The sequence below is a fragment of the Ictidomys tridecemlineatus genome, chromosome 8, assembly GCF_052094955.1.
Source record: "Ictidomys tridecemlineatus isolate mIctTri1 chromosome 8, mIctTri1.hap1, whole genome shotgun sequence".
Classification (NCBI taxonomy): domain Eukaryota; kingdom Metazoa; phylum Chordata; class Mammalia; order Rodentia; family Sciuridae; genus Ictidomys; species Ictidomys tridecemlineatus.
The window spans coordinates 39,526,079-39,550,121 of NC_135484.1; the positions used below are offsets into that span (position 1 = coordinate 39,526,079).

Sequence of the window (24,043 nt, forward strand, 5' to 3'; positions counted from 1 at the left end):
TCTAATATCTTTGCAATATGAATACACAGTAGAGAAAAATCATCATATATGCCAGCACAAATCCAACCTGAGTTATTTGAAAGTAGGCACATTCTTATGCACTCCTTCATTCATAGTTCGTCATATCTCTGAATGTATTTTATTTCTTTGTAATTCGTGTCTTCCTAAGCAATGCTGGTATTCTTTTTTGTTGCTGTTGTTTTTCTGTGTTGCTGGGGATTGAACCCAGGGCTTGCATGCACGGCAAACCCTCAACCAATTTTGCTATATCCCCAGTCCAATGCTGGTGTTCTTAGAGGAAATATAATATTATGTCAATCTTAGTGAAATATTTTTTAATTATTTTATTTTGTGATTGTATACATGAAATATGTTGATATATCATTAAAATACAAATGTCCCAACTCAAAACATTTTAATATTTTTTCTCTTGGCATATTCTAATTTTTGTAAATCTATAATCTTAGGCTTACATTAGACTCACTATAAATCTCAAAGTAAAGCATTCAATAAAGATTCCTTTAAAAAGTTATATTTTTTTTAAAGAGAGAGGTGAGAGAGAGAGAGAGACAGAGAGAATTTTTAATATTTATTTTTTAGTTTTTGGCAGACACAACATCTTTGTATGTGGTGCTGAGGATCAAACCCGGGCCACACGCATGCAGGCCAGCGTGCTACTGCTTGATCCACATCCCCAGCCCTAAAAAGTTATATTTTAAAGCTTAGTCCTTGACATTTAACAAATATTGGTAGAATAAAGATATTACCAATCTTCTTCCTCAAGAAAATAGAATGTCTACAATAGCATTTGAGATAATCATCTCACTTTATGTCTTTTGCCTTACATGCCTATGTTTAATGAAAAAAACATAGTAACAACTCTCACAGAAATTAATAGAAAAACTAATTTTACATGGGCTTTGAAAGATTCATTAATTATAATTTTACAGTCTAATTGGTAGTTACTTGACTTCATTTATTTTTAAAAAGAATATAATTCTCAATAATATACCTTATAAAACTTGGAAATTTATGTATTCTTTAATATTTATTTTTTAATTGTAGTTAGACACAATACCTTTTTATTTTTATTTGTCTTTATGTAGTGCTGAGGATGGAACTCAGGGCCTTGCACATTCGAGGTGAATGCTCTACTGCTGAGACATAACCCCAGCTAAAACTTGGAGATTTAAAAGCAAGTTTTAAGATAAATTATATCACATGAAATAATTTTAGGTACAATCATAGCTGAGCTCAAACACCTAAAAATGATCCTGATAGTTTTACTAAGAATGTTTAAAAAGCATAAATGTTATGACATCTGAAATGAATAGTAGCTTTATTCTGATTTTTATATATTTTCTTATATAAAGAAGAGATTAATTAAAATATCCAATAATCATGTTCAAAGACAATATAAAACTGTATTATATTTACCAATTTTTTTTCCACTCAACCCAACTGCTCACAGAAGTCATGCTTTACAGGAACTGCCAGTCTGCCTTCTCAATTTTTTTCATAGCTTTTTTGAGGTAAAATTGAAGTACAAAAAAAAAATATGCACATATTTGAAGTATATACTTTGATCAGATCAGTTTTGACATGTATGTAACCAATACAAGAATTTCCATTAATTTTTTTAAAATTTGAAATCATGCAGTCTGTGTTCCCTGCATCATTTATTATATTAAAAATCAATCATCTTGGGGCTGGGGTTGTGGCTCAGTGGTACAGCATTTGCCTAGCATGTACAAGGAAGGCCCTGGGTTCGATCCTCAGCACCACATAAAAAAATAAATAAATAAAATAAAGGTATTGTGTCTAACTGCAACTAAAAAACAATCAATCATCTTAAGATATATAGAACTTCTCCCCTATATATCAACTATTTCAAAATTATATGGCAAATTTATAAATATCTCAGAGGTCAAAGGAGAAAGCACAAGAAAAGTAAATAAAAAGTACTTTGAACTAAGTGATAATGAAATCTTAAAATATCTGGATATGAGGGATAAAACAGTGTTCAGATGACCATTTGTAACTTAAAGTACTTGTATCAGAAAAATGATACAATAATAATAAAATTATTTTCAAATTATGAAGTAGGAGGGAAAAATTAAGAGTAGGAGCAGAAATAAATGAAATAGAGAAGAAATAATACAGCTAAAATTTGATAAAAATAGAACAAGTCTAATCAAGAAAAAAGTAAGAATACAAAAATTAGTATTAATGGAAAGAAAGCTTTCAAAATAACCCTACAGATCCTAAAAATATATTAAGGTAATATTGCAATTGTGTGCCCACATGTGATAGCTTATATAACATGATCTATATTAGAAAACATCCATATGCTGCTAAGAAAGTATATTCAGTAATGATGGATAAAATATTTTTTTTTTCAGAATCTCTGCCTTTTTCTTAAAGTGATCTTTAACTTCCTGTATTTTCTCTCTGATTTAATTCCTTACACCATCCTTTACTTCATAGACCAGGTTATGTACATTCTAAACTCCTTCTCTGACATTTCTTCCACTATCGTAGTATCAATGGATTCTGCTATTGAAGTGTCTTGGTTTTGTTGGGGCAATGTGTTTCCTTGCTACTGCATGTTGTTTGTGTATCTATCCATCTAACAATATGAATCTGAGTTAGAGTTTCTACCCTATTGACTTATAGTGTCCCTGAAGTTTTCTAGAACCTCACTGTTTATGGGGAGACAAATAATAACAACCAATAGAGAAAATATACAGCATTAAACCACATAGTTCCTACTATGACATCTACAATGTTAATTATTACAATAAACAGAAATAATACTATCAGTTACTGCCTATAATAAAAATAACAAGTTTGCACAATGGTTTATAATTTTAAATGGTAAACAAGGAGAGAACAGAAGTGATAATTATGAGGGAGAAGAGAAGAAGTAAAAAAAAATAAAGAAAGAGTGAAAGAGAGAACAATAGAAGTTGGCTGTTAGTAGAAGAGAGAATCAAGGGAAACAGGAGATAAAATACATATATGAAGTAAAATTTTTTAAAATTTAAAATAAAACTAAAAGAATACAAATCAAACTAAAATCTAATAATCAAGCATCCTAGTTCACACACACACACAAACAAAAACTAATCCACGAAAAATAACTGCTTCAAAAATACTAGAAATAAGTGAAAAAAAAAACAAATATGAATATGTGTAAATTTCCATGGACTATTAAGGTCAAAATTAAACAGAATAAGAAAAAAAGATCTTGATGAGAAGTTAAAGAATTCTTTCCAATGAAGTTCAAAAGATTCACCCATTTTTAATAAGGAAGACTCTCAAAAGATATTAAATATTTTATATAGGCCACTGGTACATAATTGCAAATTTTTGCATTTATCTCAGTTAAATCAAATGTATGGGGTTTGTGTTGTGGTTGGTTTTCACAGAAAAACCATTACAAATATGGAATAAGTACAGTTTGCATTGATTACAACTTCTCTTTGGAACCCATACCAATTTCAGTTTGAAATTTATAAATATTTTTTTCATTTTTAACATGTTCAGAGATTGAGTTGTACCCTATTTAAACCTGACAGAAATTGATTAATTTTTATTCTTAAATTGAATATTTTTTTAAAAAGCTATATTGTGTGAAATTTAATTTATATCAAAAATACCTTATCATCTTCTTGAACCTGGGAGTAAATTGATTTGCATACAGATAAATATATCTTCTCAGGATTAAAACAAAATAGTCCTATGTCTGCCTTAAATTCACAACCCCCCCCCCAAAAGACTTTAGAATGCTTATGGTGAAACAATGATGTTTTATTTGCTGTTGTTTTCTAATGTTCACTCACTAACTTAAATAAAATTTAAGTCTAAGAAGGATTTCTCAGTTTGAAATGGGTGTGGTCGTATGTAGCATAAGGAGACAAGAATTCCCTGCAAACGCTATTTAAGGTATCAATTTTCAGGTACAGATAGGAATTCTATGTGTACAAAATACAGTTGTATATTTTCTGCAAATTCCTACAATTCGGGGACATAACAACATTCCTTCCCACATTTCCAGATTTAAGGAAAGTAATTTTAAATCAGTGCCATTCAAAACAAATACAATGCTGGCCATGTGTGTAATTTTAAATTTCTAGAATATATATTAAGAAGGTTAAAAGAAAGAGATGAAATTTATGATGTTTTATTTAATTCAATATAGAGAAATATTACTTCAATATGTAATCAATATAGAAATATATTGAGTATTTACATCTTTTTCTATATTGAAATGTCAAATTGTATATTTTACACTAATGGCATATTTCAACTTGTGCTACGTCCATTTGAACTCCCCTTGGGTCCCTGTAGTTAGTGAGTACTGCATTATGCTGAGCAGGTCTCAAAATTTATTGAGTGCTTTCACTGCAATGCTTGAATATTGAAGAGACTATAAGAAAATCATTCAAATATAGTATTTGTTATGTATGTCATTCAATTCTTTGATTTCAAGGGATAGAATCCCTCATGAACTTCAGTAAATCATTTGAGGAGACTGAGTCATTTCATGGATACAAAGGCAAAAATTCTACTAATCCTCAGGAAAACCCCTAGAAAACCACCTTACCCCACACTCTCCTGCAGCTAGAGCTAGTGAGAGGAGACTTGAGGAAGGAGATAAGGCCTCAGAATGATTACTGTTGGGAGAAGTGAAGAAAAGGAGAGAAGAGGGAAACCAAGAGACCATAGCATATAGAGGAATGAAAATGAGTTGGTTGGAGATGAGGGCTAGAAAGAAGCAGGAAGTAAAGACATGTAGGGTGAAACTGTGAGTCTGGCTTTGAACTTGGTATCCTCTGGCCTCAACCTTCACAGCCACTGGTATTACAGGTGTGTGCCACTGCGCTCTACCTTAATGTTAATATTTTAAATCATTTGAACCTTTTTGTCAGGAAAAAAACAACTACAACAAGAACTACACATCCTAAAGTATTATTCCCAAGGCTTGCCTAAAAGAAAAACATGAAATAAAACAAAGGAGTGAAAAATCACATCATTAAAGGGCAATGAGTGCCCCAGGGAAGGTTTTCATCTAGATGAGTCTCTAGGTTCTTAAGGACAATATATCACAGCAATGGATACTGGGGTAACAAGGACATAAATTGTACAGATATCTGTAGTTCTTTTGTTGTATTGTTGGCTGGCCAACATTTTAGTGAAGCCAGGTTGCTTAGTTCCTCAAAATAATACCTCAAAATAGGTATTTCAAACTGAGTGATGTAATAAAACATTTTTTTTCAGAACATGCTATGGGAGGTTTCACCTGTGAAATTCTTCAGTCACAAATAGTGAGCATTTTACCATGAGCACTTTACCAAAATTTCCAGCCTCCACACAGATTTGGAATAACCACAAAAGTTTTTGAGAACTGGGCTGGGTATATAGCTTAGGTGGTAGAGAGCATACCTTGCATGCATTAGACTCTGGGTTCAATCCCTAGCATCACCAAAAACAAAAAGGCAAACAAAAAATAGGGCTGGAGCTATGACTCAGTGGTCAAGCACCCTGAGTTCAATCTCTGGTACCAAAAATGAATCTTTGAGATCTAGTTTTGATTTTGGTCCAAATTAGCGGGTTTAACATTGTATGGCTATCTTTTCAGTGAAACTTCAACCAAGTCTGCTGGAACACTAGTCAGGACTTCATTTTTCTTTAAAATTCCATTTTCTTTACAATAATTCTTTTATATCTTAACTTTCTGGTTTTTAAAAAGCTTTGTAACTTTTTTATATTTTCACTTGCTTTTCGATTTAGCATTTTTTTCTTTTATAAATATGGGTAGTGAATAAGAAATTTGTTTGACTGTTAAGGTATGATAAATATTTTAGATGTCAGAAGTAAGCTACCTGGGAAATTAGTCTGAAATTTAAATAAGCTTAAGGTAAAATTAAATAAAGATTTTATACATATAAAAGTTAATACTTTTTTCTGAATTTATGTTTGGTAAATCTTAGGCCTGGCAAGTAAACAGTGAATATTTTTAAAGAATGTAATGAACCAAATCTAAGGCATACTACTTGAAAATAATAAAAACATAAACTAATTTTATTATGTGTCTGCATCAAAAATTTCCAGTAATATCAGATAGCTAGAATTTATCAGTTGGGATGTGATTCCCAATTGGTGTAATATTTCACTTTTTTCAAAGAATAAGTGTAACTGAGATTGAATGTATTAAATGACATCCAGTGGCCCAATATAATTACTATACTTGGCATTCTTAGAAAGAATATACTTTGCTTTATGTGGGTATCTTCATTTTCCTTTTATCTAGGCACATTACTTATCTTTTTCTAAAGTTATCAAATTCAAGGTAAAAGTCACGTAAGTGTTAATTTACCAGTAAAATTAATTTACATTATCTCAGATTAATTAAGTTGCTGATAAAAAACAATTTGCAATTAATTAATGGTGGCATATCAACATTTCAAATTTTAAATAGTGAACCCATTTTATCACTGTAAAACCTATGCCAGTCACATTTCTAGCCCAGCACAAGAAAACTTAATAGTCTGATTAAGATGCAGTTAGAGAACAAGTCTTGAGACACCATTTGTTTAACTGCACAGAATAACTTTGAATGGTGTTATTCATGCCAATTATATTTTGAATTCATGTGTTCAAATTAGATCAAAATATTTCCCAATGAATAAGTGGAATTGCAGAAACAAAGTGACTATTAAATCCCTTCCCCTCATCTGTTAAAATTGCTTAGGAAAAGAAACAACTGTGGTTGTAGTTCACTGCTGGAGCACTTGCCTATCATGTAAGAGGCCCCAGGTTAAATTCTAGTACCCACCTCTCTAATGTTTTTAGGGGAAAAAGAAGCCATAATTCTATCACTGTATGATCTAACTTTACATTGTTTAAGTTACTGAGATTAATTAAATCAAAACAGAAAGAGAAAAAGAGCTTTCTCATTTCTTAAATAATTTCTCAGAAAATATGTAAGAGAAGATCATTTTTATTTCTCAAGTACTTTCCATTGTATACAAATTAATGTTAGCAATTCAAATTTCTGGTTCTTCTCCACAAATATTAATTTCTCCAGTGCATTTTGTTTTCTAAGAACATTTTATTATGTAGTTATCTGAGAGATACAAAATAATCATGTGAAACTTGTGAGAACTACATATCACCAAAATCTTTCAAAGGTCATTACTACAATACATTTTATTTTTGTGATTCCCTCCATTATTTTTTTTCTAATTTAATGACATTATTAGTCTTTTAACACCTGTATGTATGTGAGTGTTATATACATGTAGCACAGGGTAAATTTTAATCAGAGGCTTGTGGTATGCTTCTCAAATTCATCAGGGTTTTGTGTATAATTTATTCATTTCCAAAGTTATCCTATTTAAACCAATTCCAGTTTAATTGTGTGGTCATCAGAGAGACCAGTCTTAGCTTTGAAATGTCCTCAATGATTATCTTGTGATCTAATATGTTTTTAGTTAAGTATTTTATGTGTGATTTAGAAGAATGTGTATGTTCTGACAGAAGCACAATTATATATCCATTAAATAAAACTTCACAGTGTTTTTCAAATACCCTATATCATTTTTCATTTTTTGTGTATTTGAAGTATCAACAATTGAAATAAAACATAATGAAATCTACTATAATGTGAAATTATCAGTTTATCCATGCAGCTTTATTATTTTTATATTAGCAGCTATTTTATATGTTTATATTAATTTCTTTCTGATAAATTAAATCTTTATATGATGACTTTTATATTCCTTATTAGGTTCTTTCTTAAAGTTCAGAAAGTCTGATAATCTTAGCTTATTTTGGTTAATATTTTACCAGAATGTGTCTTTAATAGACCTATACTTCAAGCTTCTCCATGACACTTTGCTTTACAATATGTGCCTATTAAACAATATAAAGTAAGTTTTATATTGTACTTTGCCAAGTATAATAATCCTTACTTTTAATCTCATGAATTTAGACTACTTTTTTGTGATTATTAATATTTTAAATCTGGTTTAAAATATTAATAAATATTTAATAACCAATCATGGTTATTTTCTATTTTTCATGTTCTCTTAATGTTTCTTTATAAACTTTCTTGACTTTTATAAATTGAAGATTGTTTTTCCATTTTAAATATTTTTTTCCTTCACTCTGTAAATTCCCTAAAATCCAAAAAGGGGACACATTATTTCTATGACTCCAGTTGTTACCCTTGACATTTTTTGCATGCACACTAATAAGGCATAAAGTTTCCATAAAACAACCCCTTCTAAACAGGAATATTAAGATACAAATTCCAACATAACTAATCTTGACTTATATAGTAACTTTGTTCAATATTTTTAATTTAAAAAGCTGAACACATCAATTTCACTAGAATTGTATTCCCATCAATGTGTGTCTATATTTACTAGATATTTACTGGTTTAATTGCTTCCCATTCTTTTGCATCTTTCTTTGATATTGGTACTTTTCTATTGGAACACTTAGGATTGTCTTGTGCCGAGTCCCACTGGTAGAAACACTCAATTTTTACTTATCTGAAAAAAATCTCTCTATATCATCCTGGAATTCCTTCCTTCTTTTCTTTCTCTTTCTTTTCTTTTCTTTCCTCCTCCTCCTCCTCCTCCTCCTCCTCCTCCTCCTCCTCCTCCTCCTCCTCCTCCTCCTCCTCCTCCTCCTCCTTCCCTCCTCCTCCTCCTCCTCCTCCTCCTCCTCTTCCTCCTTCTCCTTCTCCTTCTCCTTCTTCTTTTTTGCTGGGCCCATAATCATCTTGCTCTATAGTTATGCATTGTAAGCAGCTTTCAGTATTTTATTCCACTGTTTTTTCTTTTCCACTGTTAGAAGTGGGATTGTCATACTGCTTTAATTGCCACTTTCTCTTGTGTATTGTATCTTTTCTCTCCACCTTATTTAAACATTTTCTCATTGCTTCTGGCCTATTGAAGTTTCACTACAGTTTGTTGGGATGAAATATTCTCATATTGTGAAATATTTCCAGAACACATGAATTCATTTTCTTCGTCTACCAATATGAGTCATTAACAATGTGTAGTCATTATTTCCTCAAAATATTGTCTTTTCCATTTTTTATTCTGTTGCTTCTTTCTACTGATTAAGAATACGTTAAAAACTCACATTTTTTTCTTCCTTAGTATTTCTTTAAGATTTCTTACCTCCTTGTCTAAGCTATATTTACTTTAATTTGATTGATCTTAGGACACAGATTACAAATACTTCCTTCAAGTCTATATAATATGCTATTATATATATATATATATACATATATGTATATATATATTAATATATACTCATTTCTAATTATTTTTCAAAACTTACTGGTAATTTTATTTATTTGTTTACTTTTGCTGCTGGGGGCTCATGCATGCTAAGTTGCTAAGCATGCATTCAACTTTGACTTATAACTCACCTGGTTATTTTGTAATTTCCTATTGCTTGCCATTATTTATAAATATTTCCATCCTTTAAAAGCTTTACATATATATTTTAAGTCTTGTAGATGAAAAATGTCAATATTAGAAGTATTTTGTGATATAAATTTATGGTTTGGTGCTTCCTTGGATTCCGACTCAAGATAGCCATTTTTTTTTCCTGTATTTGAGATTGATATTGAGCTCATCTTTGCTTGATCTTAATGTATCTCACTTTCTGGGTATCACAGGAGCTAAAATTGAAAAAGCTTTTTCCAAAAGAAGATTTACATTTCCTCTTATTTGCATCAAGTGATGTTATTGACCTGGAAAAATATTTATACTAAAATGTAACATATACATTGGAAGTCACAAATATAACCCTCTGCATTCCACTAAATATTACAGTGTCAAATACTAAATAAAAAAGAACTTGGGCAATAAAAAACAAAACAATAAATTTAAAAGAATTGAAATCATTCAAGGTGTGTTCTGTGGACAAGATGGGATTAAACTAGAAATCTATAACAGAAACATTACAGGAAATAGCTGAGCACTTGTAAATTAAATGGTAACCTTATAAATAATTCATTTGCCAAGTGGAAATATTAAAAAATTTAGATAAGAATTAAACAAACCAAAATATAAATACAACACATCCAAATATGTGGAATGCAGCTAAAACAGTACACAGAAAGAACATTTGTAGATTTTAGGTTCATATCAGAGAAGTAAAGAAAATAGGAGTAAGATTGGGACAAAGCAATCAGAAAATGGGAAATTATAAAGAACATAAATTATTAAGAATGAAGACAGAAAAGTTTACAGAAATAAGTAAAAAACTGATTCTTTGAAAATAGCAATAAGATCGATAGATATCATTCAATACTGAAAAAGGAAAACAAACAAACAAAAAAACTCCACAAATTATCAATACAGGAATGAAAGAGGGAATATCACAATGGACACTGGATGCATTCAAAAAATAATACAGAAATATGAGAATTCCATACATACAAATTTAACAAAAGAAATGAAATGAACCGATTCTTTTAACAAACACTGAATACCCAAACAGCCAATATGAAGTAGATCATTTGAATAACTCTATAACTACTACCTAATACAATGTATTGCATTGTTAAAATCCTTCTGAAATTTGAAGGCCCAGTGGATTCACTGGAGATTATTACAATTTATGGAAGGGATAGAACCGATTTCATATGACCAGTTACAAAAATATTAGAGGAAATATTGCTGGCCAAATCATTTTATGAAACCAGAATTGAATTTATACCAAAAGAAGACACAGTACAAGAGAAGAAAAAATACCAAAAAAGTAAAATAAACAAAAACTACAAACTAAATTTCATCATAAATATAGGCAATACAATTCTAGAAAACAATCAAGAAATACAGAAATTCAACAATACATTGATTCAGAGAGGAGCATACCCCAGGAATTCAGGACTATTTTTTTTCTTTTTTGAAAATCAGTTAATATAACACCAAATTAATAACCCAAAGCAGAGAAGCTATCTGTTATCAATTGACTCATATTAAAAATTTGATAAAAATTCAATACTGATTCATCATAAAATCTCTAAGGAAACTAAGAAAAAAAACTTCCTTATATTGTTAAAGGATATTTGTGAAAACCTGTAGCTGACCTATCATACATTGTAGAAGACTGAATGCTTTTCTCTAGATCAAGAATAAGACCAAAATGTATACTCTCACCACTTCTGTTCAATGTTATAGTGCAGCTTCTTTCCACTACAAAAGGCAAAGAAAGAAAATTAAATAATATGAATGAGAAAGGAAGAAACAAAAGTGCCACTAGTTATAGACATTGTGATTGTCTCTACAGAAAGAAAAAAAAAGTATAGACAAAAAGCTCCTGGATTTAGTAAGTGAATTTAACCAAGTGGCAAGTTGCAAAATCCATGCACAAAAGCCATCATTTTCTAAATAAAAGAAATGCATATCTGAAAACCAAAATAAAAATTAATGTAAGTCCTCCCAAATTAAACACATGTATAAATCAACTATATATATATATATAAAGGATCTATACACTGAATACTACCATATCATGATGAAAATTATCAAATAAGACCTTAATAAATGCAGAGACATAACCATATTCATGGACTTGAAGATTTTATAACAATATCAATTCTCCCCAAATTAATCTATAATTTATTTGCAATTTCAATCCAAATCTCAGACAGAATATTTTTGGTCATGGAAAAGCTTTTTATAGTGACTAACACATTTTTTTTCAAAGTTGGAGTAATTATACCACCTGATTTATAAATCAACTATATGGTTACAGTAATTACTAGAATATGTTTTTGGCAAAGATATTTAAATTATAGAAATAGACCTATGTAAACAGGGCCATTTTTTTCTTTTTTGACAAAAGTTCATAAACAATTCTTTTCAACCAATAGTGCAGGAACAACTGGCCATCCATATTTCTAAAAAGTGATCTGCAACCTAACCCTCACAGATTATGCACAAATTAACTCCAAATAAATTACATTTCTCAATGTAAACTATGAAATTATCACACTTTTATGAGAAAATATTTTTGGGACCTTGGTTTAGACAAAGAGGTATTAGAAATGGCATCAAAAGGAAAACAATATATATAAATTGTGTATCATCAAAATTAAAACGTATTGCTTTTTGGAAGAAAAAGTAGACAGGAAAACTATTAGGAAATCATATATCTAACAAAAATGTACTTTTAATTTGAGTTCAACAAACAAAATGTATTTATTTTAAGAAATTTAAAATAAATGAAAGACTTCTATTAGACCCTTTACCAAGAAGCATATATAAATGGCAAGTAAGAAACATTAAGTATCGTTTCTCATTCTTATTTGCCACTTGTTCATCCTCCTTCCTGAGTATCAGTGTATAATCTGGAGTCAGCTTAAGGTACTCCAGAGATGCCTGATGGCTGTTGTGGGTTGTTGTTCTCCCTTAACTGGAGCTGCTCCATTGTATTCTCTACTTCTACCCTTGCAGGCTTTGTGAGTTCTTGTCCTCCACATCACATCACCTCTTACACATCAGCAGGATTTGTTTCTACCCTTTCTTGGGGATAGGAAGGAGTATTTTGTTTAGGGAATTCCTTTACCTTCTCTGGGCCCACCACCTCAAAAGAATAGAAGAAGTTTTGTGTCGTGACTGAATACTGTAAGGGATACCATTGGCCATATTATCAGAAGTTTTAGTATCCAACAATCTTTAAGATTTTACCTTCCAATCTTATTTTAACCAAGAGTTTTTACTTACCTTTCTAAATTTCTAAATTAAAAAAAGGGAAATATCTGATGTCCTAGTCTCAGGCATTTGTATAAAAATAAATACAGCATTAAAAATTTAGAGTGCTTAATCATAGAATCTTAAATCTAATATTTATTATAAAGAACACCATTCTTATTAATGCATAAACGTTTTTTATTATGCATAAGCTTTTGAAAAAGAAAAAAAGGCCATCTTTCATGGGTTGAAGTTTATTTCAGGCTTTATGTGTGCAGGTTTGTATATATATTTGTTCAAAATGCATATATAACTAAAAGTGATTGCTTTAAAAAATGGCCGACTTCTGTTTTTTTGGAGGTCACATGCTAGAAAGAAATACGAATGAACACTAAAATCCATGGAATCCAGGGGTACTTAACTGCAGAGCCACATTCTTAGCCCTTTTTATTCTTTTTATTTTAAGACAGGATCTCATTAAGTTTCTTAGGGCCTCTCTAAATTGCTGAGGCTGGCCTTGAATTTAGGACCCTTCTGTCTTAGCTTCCTGAGTTGCTGGGAATATAAGCATGTGCCAACATGCCCAGCAACTCAATGTAGACTTTGGTAGAAACAGTTTAGCACGGCATTCACATTAGGAATAAAACTGGTTTCATGGGTGGTGGCTGATACCAGGGAAATCAGCTTCAGAAACACCTGGTTTTAATAATTACTTAAAAGCTATGTAAATATGGAAAAATTACTTAACAAGCCTATACTTCTGTAGCTTTATCTTTAAATTCTGAATTATAATATATTACATAGAAATTTGGGAATGATTAAATAAGATAAAATAACATTGTGTAAAATAATATTTGGTGCATGATAAGTGAATATTAGTTGGCAGCTGTTAGAATGAGATGAGGGCGAGGACGATAGTGATAACTGTACATGACATGTCACTTCTCCTGCTAGGGACAAAGTTTACTTATGTTCTTGTGCCAAAATATTTAAAACTATAAAGCAAAATAATAATAAAAAGACACAGCTCCCTGATTTTTTGGTTGGATTTAAATCAATCTCACTACTAAGAGCAAGGGTAATTAAATCCATGGAGATTTTGTACCAGGAGGAAAAAAAAAACGGAGTAGTTGTTTTTGACTGAAGCCTCCTAATATAAACACATCACTCTGATACCTCTTTTTGCCTGAACCCAGAGAAAGTTATATATAAGGCATATGTGGTGAAATGTTTGTCATTGTTTATTACTAGTCTTTGGGTTCCAGCAATGTGGCCTCATTCATTTTGGGGTGATGTTAAGTTATTCTGACTTGCCCTCAAGACAGTCTCTTATCCACAGAGTGACAGGACAGACACTGAAAGGATTGCATACATTTATTGAACACCCTGAGTTCACTTTGTGCTGTGTGCAAAATTCCAAATGTGAACTGTCTCTGTAAACTGTATTATTCCCTGGAGTCAATTTCAAAAATTCTGTGAATATTGCTCACTGTACCAGTTCAATTATTATTTCTTTTTTAACTCATGATCATTTTAAATAATAGCCTGTATAGAGGGAGGCTCTCATACCTGAGGGCTACAATAAACTTGCTGTCAACTGTGGATTCATAGGATTTCTTGAGAAAATGTAAACTCATAGAATGTAATATTCTATTAAACTGTTTACACAATCCAGTAAAGCAGTTGAGAAAATAATTTGGAGCTTTGAATACCTCTATAGTCTCAAAGTGATGTAGTGAATTTGATCAAGTAAGAGGAGGAAAGAAGAATATAAAAATCCATGCTGTTTCTTTTGTGTTTGTACCGAAGGTTCCCAGTCGTTTACCAATGAGTATCTCTTGTAACTGTAGAAATCAGAATAGATTGCTAGTGGAGATAAACATGCAGTTACTGTGCTGGTGCATAAGCATGCATTATTTAGGTACTTTTTATTTATTTATCATATTTTCTAAGTGTATGGGGAGCAGTCTGGATACTACACAAGAAAAGTTTATTTCTAAAAACAAGAAAAAAATTAACACTCTGTCTTCACTATGAATTCTTGAAAATTCATTCTCTTCCCAAGTTATTATCTCTTTTAATCTTTCCCATTCTGCTGGCTGCCACCCTTCCACTCTCAGATAAGGAAGCATCCTTGCCCCAGAATCCAATCCTCTTTAACACCTTCCCCTCTTGCTCCACGAATCATGCATCTTCAGAGAGGAATCCTCCTCTCTCTGCCTACAAATATTCCTTCATATAAAATTTCCCTTCTTTTATTTTTTCTTTCTGAAGCTGTTGTACTTTTGCTCTGCTTTTATTTACAGCTGCACTTCTGAGATAAACTTTCAATTCCTTATGATTCCTTCAGTTTGAAATTCCACACAACTGGCATATTCTCCCTAATACCTTCCTCAAATAGCTCAAAGTTCAACAGGGAACTCCACATCTCAAGGCTTAGTTACCTTTTCCTGCCTTTTTGACACATTACTGCCTTCTGGGTCCACCACCCTCTGGAAATGCTTTCCCTTTTTGATCTCCATATTATCAGGCTTTTTGTTTGTTTGCTTGCTGGTTTGTTTTTCGTTCTGAGTGTGTGTCCCTGGTGTTGGGTTTCTGTTGCTTTTCCCTGGAGTTTGAACACTTGTGTCCTTAGTCCTATTGCTCTTCTGCATTCTTCCTTAGTGGAGTCATCCACCCTTGCTTTTGATCCCACTTCTTACTTCTTCATGGATTTGTTTTAGTCAGCTTTTTCACTGTTGGAACTAAAAGATCTGATAAGAACAATTTTAGGGAAGGAAAAGTTTATTTGGGAGCCCAAGTTTTCAGAGGTCTCGGTCCCTAGATAGCAAGCTCCATTCCTGAGGGCTCAACATGAGGCAGAAGAACATCATGGTAAAGAGTGTGGTACAGGGAAGCCACTCACATGATAATCAAGAAGCAGAGAAAGATTACTCTCCCCAGATACAAAATATATATCACAACATCACACCCACAGTGACTGACCTCTTCCAGCCACAGCCTATCTACAGGTAATACCCAGTTAATCCCATCAGGAAATCAATTCATGGATTGGGTTAAGCCTCTCAAAACCCAATCATTTCACTTTAACTTTCTTGCATTGTATCACCCATGAGCTTTTGGGGGACGTCTCACCTCCAAATCATAACAGCATTAGACCCCAAATTGTTCTTAATCCTAATTTTCTCACCTCTCATTGTACATTTTCAACTTCCAACTTGACCCTTTGTCTGCACAAGTTTCCAATGGACCTTACTATAGTATCCGCCTTTTTTCATTTATTCCTCCAGTTCCTCCAAATCCACAAAGGAAATTTTCCTATTGCCATCTAATTTCCACTTGTTCATCACTTGGGCATATAACTTCAAATTCTACTTAGCTCATCACTGTTCCTTATCTCTGATTCTAATTCAGTTGTCAAGTCATGTTGGCTTTTGCTACTTGTCTTCTGAATTATTGCAGTCACTAATCAATGGACCCTTTCCTGATTTCTGTCATTCTTCCTTTCCACTTCAAATAACAAAATCAGTTTTCCAAACCTTCAAATCTTAGACCACTTACACACAAAATGTTCAATATTTCTTCCCTGCAAAATTAGATTATATGTGAAATTCCTTAGCTCAAGAATCTGGAGCCTCTAAGATCCAAATAAAAACTATATTTAATTTTTTGTATCATTTTCTTGATCTATTGTAGGTTATAACCCAATCTGACATTCCATGTTTCTAATATTCCTGATTTCTAGATTTGTCCTATAAATCTCTTCCCTGAACTATTCTTCCTACCTCTAACTATCCAATTCCTTTTAACTTCTTAAAATTCTTTTCAATGGTATAGCTTCCATAATATTCCTTTGAATTGCATAAGAGGAAGTGACCAAGTACCCTAGAAAACATCTCCCAGATATTTTGCCCACTGTCACATCCCTTGTGGTCAAACTATCTTCTGCCTCTTTGGGTACTTGTTCATTTTCTTTATTTAATTGTAAATTACTTGTAAGTAGCATCCTTTTTTCTTTTTGGTTCCTTCAGCGATTGTAACAAAATGCTTTGCAAATTGAAATGGAATAGTTTAGTTGAAATAATGAGACTCCAGAAGTTACGGAAAATTTATCTTTGTGTCTTCCTCCAGTGCTTTTTAAAATGTGTTGCTTCAGTGCAATTCTCTTTTAAATTCTCTGTGTCTCGAAATTGTCTTGTAAAATGGTGATTTTCTACGAATTTCCTACGTGTATTGTGTCACTTAGGTGAAAACAAATATGTAAAGTACCTGGCATAGTAAAAGAGCTCATCATAGTTCTTATTATGGCTGCTGAAATAGTAACTATTTCTTAAATCAACAAGCTAAAGTAAAATTGTCACTGTAATCTCTTCATAAAAATAGACTGAAATGTTTTAAAATTTGTTTAACATTCTACTTTTGGTGTTATAAATACATAGGTTACACCACAAAATATTTATGGTGAGTTACACCCTTTATGATTAAGAAATAGAAATTCCAACCATCTGTGAGGAGCACTGTGAATATGTTTGTGTGAAGAACAATTTGATAAATAATTATCTAGAAAATAAAAATGGAGCCATGATTGCCTATTAAGAAGGATAAATTTGCAATATCTAGTGTAACTTTTGCAAATTCATATATCAAGCTCACATAATTAAAAATAATGTAAATGGACACCATATCTATCATTAGTAGACTAGACTAAATGGTTTCTCATTCTTGGAATTACCATTCATATTGTCATTTGAGTATACGTCCCCCTCAATACACACACACACACACACACACACACACACACACACACACACAGTAAACAGTCCCATTATATTTTTACTCTGTAAAGCATCTCATGATCCTCATAGAGCCAAGACTACCCTTGACTTTGTGGGGATAAAGATATAACCTAAACCTTCCCAAAGACTCTACCTGCTTTAAAGCTTAAACACTTGACTTCAGATGAAGCTTGGAAATAAGTACAAACTTTTAGGCAGAGGATAGAGAGAATTTCTGACTGTTTCAGCTTATTACACTTCACCACAGAATAACATTTTTCTTAAGTATTGAAACAGACACATATTCAATAAGGCAGATTGTGGAACTTGAGAAAGGAGAAATTCTCTCAGTTAATGAAAAGATACAAGTGCTCATAGGAAAAAAAAATGAAACAAGCAAAATCCAGGCCTCTCTATCATGATTAATTTATTTCACTAACTAATAGTTATTTAAACACTCTGTATCTGAAGCTCCAATTTGGAGTAAAAAAGAGCTGTTCAAATTCCTGTACTTGACAGTAGTGTAATTAATGCATTAAAATGGTAGCCACACAGAGAAGACATCCCATCTGTTTGTGACTCTTATTGTGGAGCATCTGCTTTAAATGCTAGATTCACTGATATCTGTGGTTCCTTTGGGATTAAGTTTATGTGTGAAGAATGGAGTCTATAAATTTTCTTCATTGTTTGGAAAACGATTATCTAAATTACTTCTAGTGGTTAGGCAAAAAACAAAAACAACAACAAAACAGACATACTTACCTCTTCATTGTCATCATTTTCAAATATGACTAAGTAACTTCTCATGCACACTTAAGGACAACAGAGTGTTAGAAGTGAGAGGGACCCACTTAGCATCCTCTGTTATTCATAAAGGGTGGCAGAACCTCTCCTTCTTTATGTCTCTCTACATGAATGCATGGCTCATGTGTACCTTGACTTTGTTAGAGCCTGCCAGAAGATATGTGTAAGCAATATAATGCACAAATTCTGGAATCAGAGACAAACTGCACAATCTTGAGAACTCACTATAATGCCTGAATTTGAATTCCATTTGCTACACTTGACAGTTCTGGAGCCATAGGTACCCTCTTTGGCCTTCAATGGTCTCTCCTCTGAAATGACAATAGTAATAATCTTCCTCAAAGATTTTCTAAGGAGGTAAAATGTGTCAGTTTTCATCAAATGCTTAGAAGAGTGGTGGGAGTACTATTTTAGAAATAAATATAAATCCTTGTTCGGGTATCGCCCACATCCTGCACAGGCGCTGAATTCAGGGTTACTCCACATGAATTGGGTGAGCAAGAAAAGACCACACAAACGATGAAATACCTTTTATGGGGGTCAGGGACAACTCTGTGATCTCAGATGTCAGCTCCCACACTGGAGGGCAAGAAGAGTAAGGGAGACAAGAGACAAGAGAGTGAATGCACCCCGAATAGCTGAATTTATTAGGGGAAAAACATTCAATAGAATATTCCACCCAAATGAGGCAAGGGATTATGTTACAAGAAACAGGGGGCTGTAGCCCAGTCCCACTGGGTGATGCCTAATCCCAGAGATGCACTTTCTAGCTGGGGGAAGGAAAGACCCACTTGCTTCCCACTAAGTGAGATGCCAGTTCAACATCTTCATTACTCAAGGCTGAGGAGTCATGCTCAGCTCAAGCTCTGGGTGGCCACAACATTCAGGGGGCCATGCTCTATGTGGATTTCAGTTCGTGTTCTAGCTCTGCCTCTTGTTAGTTCTGGGACCTTGGGCAACTCAGCCCCTCTGTGCTCCATTTGTACAAGAGATTCAGTACAAAGCTCTTGCCTCCTGAGGTTGTTATCAGGAGTGTATGACTAACACATGAGGAAATATCTAGTAGGACTCAACAACCAGTGTTAAGAAGCATTAACTTGTGTTGCCACCATTAGGATAGAAGATCTCATAACCCACCCAGTTTGCCTGTCAACACGTACCATTTATAAACTTTTCCACACTTCCTGCATTCCTCTTTAAAAATTTTTAAGTTAATTAATTTATTTTAATCAGGTATATATGGCAGCAGAATGCATTTTGATTCATTGTACATAATTGCAGCACAACTTTACATTTCTATGGTCATACACTATGTACAACCATATATGCAGTCATATATGTACCTAGGGTAATGTTGTCCATCTCATTCTACCATTTCTTTCTGTCCCCATGCACCCTCCCTACCCTCCCTTTTCTTTGCCCAATCAAAGTTCCTCCATTTTTCCTATGCTCCCTAGCCCCCCTGCTCATTATGGATCAGCATCCACTTATCAGAGAGAACATTCGGCCTTTGTTGTTTTGGGGATTGGCTTACTTCTCTTACCATGATATTCTCCACCTCCATCCATTTACCTGAAAATGCCATAATTTTATTTTCTTTAAATGCTGAATAATATTTTATTGTCTATACATACAAATTTCTTTATCCATTCATCTTTTGTGGGGCATTTAGGTTGCTTCCACAGTTTATTATTGTGAATTAAGCTGCTGAACATTGATGTGGCTGCATTACTATAGTGTGTGAATTTTAAGTCCTTTGGTATAGACTGAGGAGTGGGATAACTGGCTCAAATGGTGGTTCCATTCCAAGTTTTCTAAGGAATCTCCATACTGCTTTTCAGATTGGTTGCACCAATTTGCAGTCCCACCAGCAATGTATGAGTATGCATTTTTCACCACGTCCTGGCCAACATTTATTGTTGGCTGTATTCTTGATAACCACCATTCTGACTGGCGTGAAATGCAAACTTAGTTTTGATTTTCATTTCTCCAATTACTAGATTGTTCAACATTTTTTCATATATTTGTTGATATATATCTTCTTCTGAAAAATCTCTGTTCAGCTCCTTAACCCATTTATTGATTGGGTTGTTTGTTCTTGTAGTGTTAAGTTTTATGAATTCTTTTTATATGCTGGAGATTAGTGCTCTATCTGGCATGTGTGTGGCAAAAATTTTTTTCCCAAAATGTAGGGTTTCTGTTTACCTCATTGATTATTTCCTTTGCTGAGAAGAAGCTTTTTATTTTGAGTCCATTCTATTTATTAATATTATGTAAAAATGTGGATGTGTAAACGATGTGATTCTGCAACTTGTATTTGGGGTAAAAATGGGAGTTCATAACCCACTTGAATCAAATGTATGAACGATGATATTATCATAAGCTTTGTAATGTTTTGAACAACCAATAAAAAAAGATATTCACAGTAACATTATCATACCTTACAAAATAAAACCCAATTATTCTTTAATGTCATCTAAAAAAAATTTAAAGAGAGATATGTTTTTCAAATTTTTGAGTGGATGTTTTTGCACTAATGCCAAAACATGGTACAAAATCAGTCTTCATCATTTTCATTTCTTTTTCTGATAAATACTATTATAATTTAAATTGGTATCTCAAAAAAATCCCCCAAGTTTTTTAGGGTTATAAAATATACAGTGGGGAAGCTTTGTGGCTCATATGACTACTTATTATTACAGTGCTTTGTTTACTACTTTAATTACTATAAATTTCTGAAATAAAATGAATACATAACACCTTGTGAAATAATTTTAATTGCTATTGTAAAATCTTTGTTCTATCCAGAGTTATATTTTTATGTCATGTTTCACTAAGTACTGGTAATTATGTGAAGATATGATGAATGTGTATATAAGAAAAGGGAATTTAGATTCAGTGGGGAATCTTAATTCTGAATTTCCAATTCTTTAAAAAAAATTCTTGATTTTGTTTCTTGTGCTTTAGGAGTCTTGTTAAGGATGTCGGGGCCTAATCTGACATGATGAAAATTTGGTCTGTGTTTGCATTGCTGGCCCAGCACACTAACTCAGTCCATAGAAAACTGAGCTTTTTGTAATCCTCAGGAGATCTATACTTCCTTGGGGTTGCCTTATGACTGGGGATATATTCTTCCTCAACTCAAACAGCATATTCTAATATCTCTCACTTAGCCAATGTTTCATACTCACTTGCATTTAATAATTTTATTCTTCTTGGAAAGCTTCATTTATATTCATTGCCTTTGGTGATACCTACTTGCAGAAATACTGTTTCTATGTTGACTATAAAAACAGTTTAAGCTTTTTTCCCCCCTCTGAATCCATTCTCTAATGTTCTAGTCTCATTTAAAAAAAAATACATCTAAAATATTTTTTGTCTCCTGAACAACCTTCACTGGCTAAGAAATTTCACTGAAACTACTCAGGCTGGCATATAAGACCTTTCTAATTATAATCTTTACATCCTTTCCAGAACACATCCCATGCTTCCTGAATATCTTCAGTCCTTTGCTATCTCTAGTCACTCCAGATTGTTGTCTTCTCTTTAAACTTATCACCTCCTTTGTCAGAGTATTTTAAAGCGCATTTCAAATTTGAATTTATTCAGACATCATCTTCTTGACTGTCCCTCACCAAAAACACATTGCTCTTTAATTCCATGGGCATATCTTGATACTTCTTGGTGTTATGCTTGTACCTCCTCAGAGCCAAATACTTGTTTTATCATAACCACTCCTCAATAAATGTGCAACATGTAAATGTAATTGGACTGTAAGTGCTTTATTCAGTTTTTCAATTTTGAGTAGTGACCATTGAAGTGACTTTTCCTAGTTGAGTAAATTTTTTGCTGCTGCTTTTTTGCTTACACAGGGGCTACATCTGCAAAGCAATTAGCCCAGGCTTGCAATTTAGCTTTTTGTGCTTCTTACCTTCTTTCCAACTATCCTGCAGAATTCACACATGACTCAGTTCTTCCCCTAAAGCCAGCTTACTCCTTGTCAGAATACAGAATTCTAAGGACCCAGATTTTTATTTTATTCATATTTATTTCTCTAAGGAGAGCAAGTGAATCCAGAGAATAACTGTATTGGTTTTAGGTGTGTTATAATCTACAAAAATAAAATGTATGCTCCTGTGGATAAGCTTTACTTTTGTATAGATCTTCCATAGAAATAAGAAGCAGATTTTTACTATCTGAAATTAAAATTATTTTTAATTTAGGTATTCATATATTATTTTAAATATAGATACTATATTATTTTGAAACATCACATAACCATTATAGCTGTTGGCTGAACAGGGTAAACCATAGTTTTTTCATCTAGTATTTAATTGAATTAAGTCAGTATTTAAACATTCTTTAAATTGATCAAATCAAAACTTTAGTAATCTATTGTAAAAAAAAATCTAGCCATTTTGTTATTTTGCATAATCACATTTCTTTCCATAAAGTCATATTTCCTTCCTATTAGAGAAAATTTGCATAATGACCTATTTTATCTTTTTTCTACTTATTAGTGAACAGCTGGTATGCCGAACCTAAATTAATAATACAAAGCTAACACACTTTCACATAATTATAAGTACCAAAATTTGTGATGAAAATTAAAAGATTACTCAATTGTAGTGTGTTAGAATTATCTCTGTCTTAAGATTGCTTCCACATTATTCCAATGGGTGTCTGTCTATAAGTTCAGTGCAGAAAAGACCAAGTGATTTTCATAATAAAACTTGAGTCATCATTTATGTATTTGAGCTTTCATTCAAATTTGATTCCTTGTTTTCTTCATTTTTCTATAGGTATAATTGCAAGCAAAAAAAATACATATCTTTAAGGAGTACAATGTGGATGTTTTGATGTGCATATGCCTTATGACATGATTATGAAAATCAAAGTCATAAACTTATCTATCAGTACATGTAGTTATTATTTGTGTGTGTCTTAGAATATTTAAAGTATAAAATACAGATGTGTGTTTGAACATATACCCATAAAAGTGATTGCTGGATTGTATGGTAGCTATATTTTTATTTTTTCAGAAATCCTCATGCTGTTTCACATAATGACTCCAGTAATTTATATTCTCATCACAAAAGAGCTCACTTTTGTCCAAATCCCTGCCAACACTTGTTATTATTTGCCTTTTGATAATTATGTTCCTTCAGGGGTAATATAATATCATGATTTTGATTTCATTTTTATAATAGAGATATTGAATACATTTTTTGCACCTGTTTACCCATTTTTCTGTCATTGCTGAAAATTTTTAATTATTTTTATCTATTAATGTATATGGTTTCCTTATATATTTTGGATTTAGTCTCAAATGAGATGCATAGTTAAGCAGATACTTTTTTCCCATTCCATAGGTTGCCTTTCTAGTTTGTTGATTGATCCTTTTGGTGTTCCTTTTCTGGAGGGTGGGAGGAAAGTGAGGATTGAACTCAGGGACACTTTACCCCTGAGCCACATCCCCAGAACTATTTATTTATTTATTTGTTTGTTTGGTTTGTTTATTTATTTATTTATTTGAGACAGGGTCTTGTTAAGTTACTCAGGGCCTTGGTAAATTGCTGAGGCTGGCATTGAACTTGTGATTCTCCTGCCTCAGCCTCCTTAGCCATTGGGATTATTTATGTGCAACACTGTGCCCAGTGCTGTTCAGAAGCTTCGTAGTTTGACATAATCCCACACTTGTTTATATTTGCCCTTGTTGCATGCACTGCTCTT

At 32.5% G+C, this 24,043-nt stretch overlaps 1 protein-coding gene across 17 annotated transcripts in view; it reads left to right on the forward strand.

Moving 5' to 3' along the window:
• Trdn (triadin) overlaps positions 1-24,043 on the forward strand; it is a 356,336-nt gene that overhangs the window by 324,482 nt on the left and 7,811 nt on the right. The window lies entirely within an intron of this gene.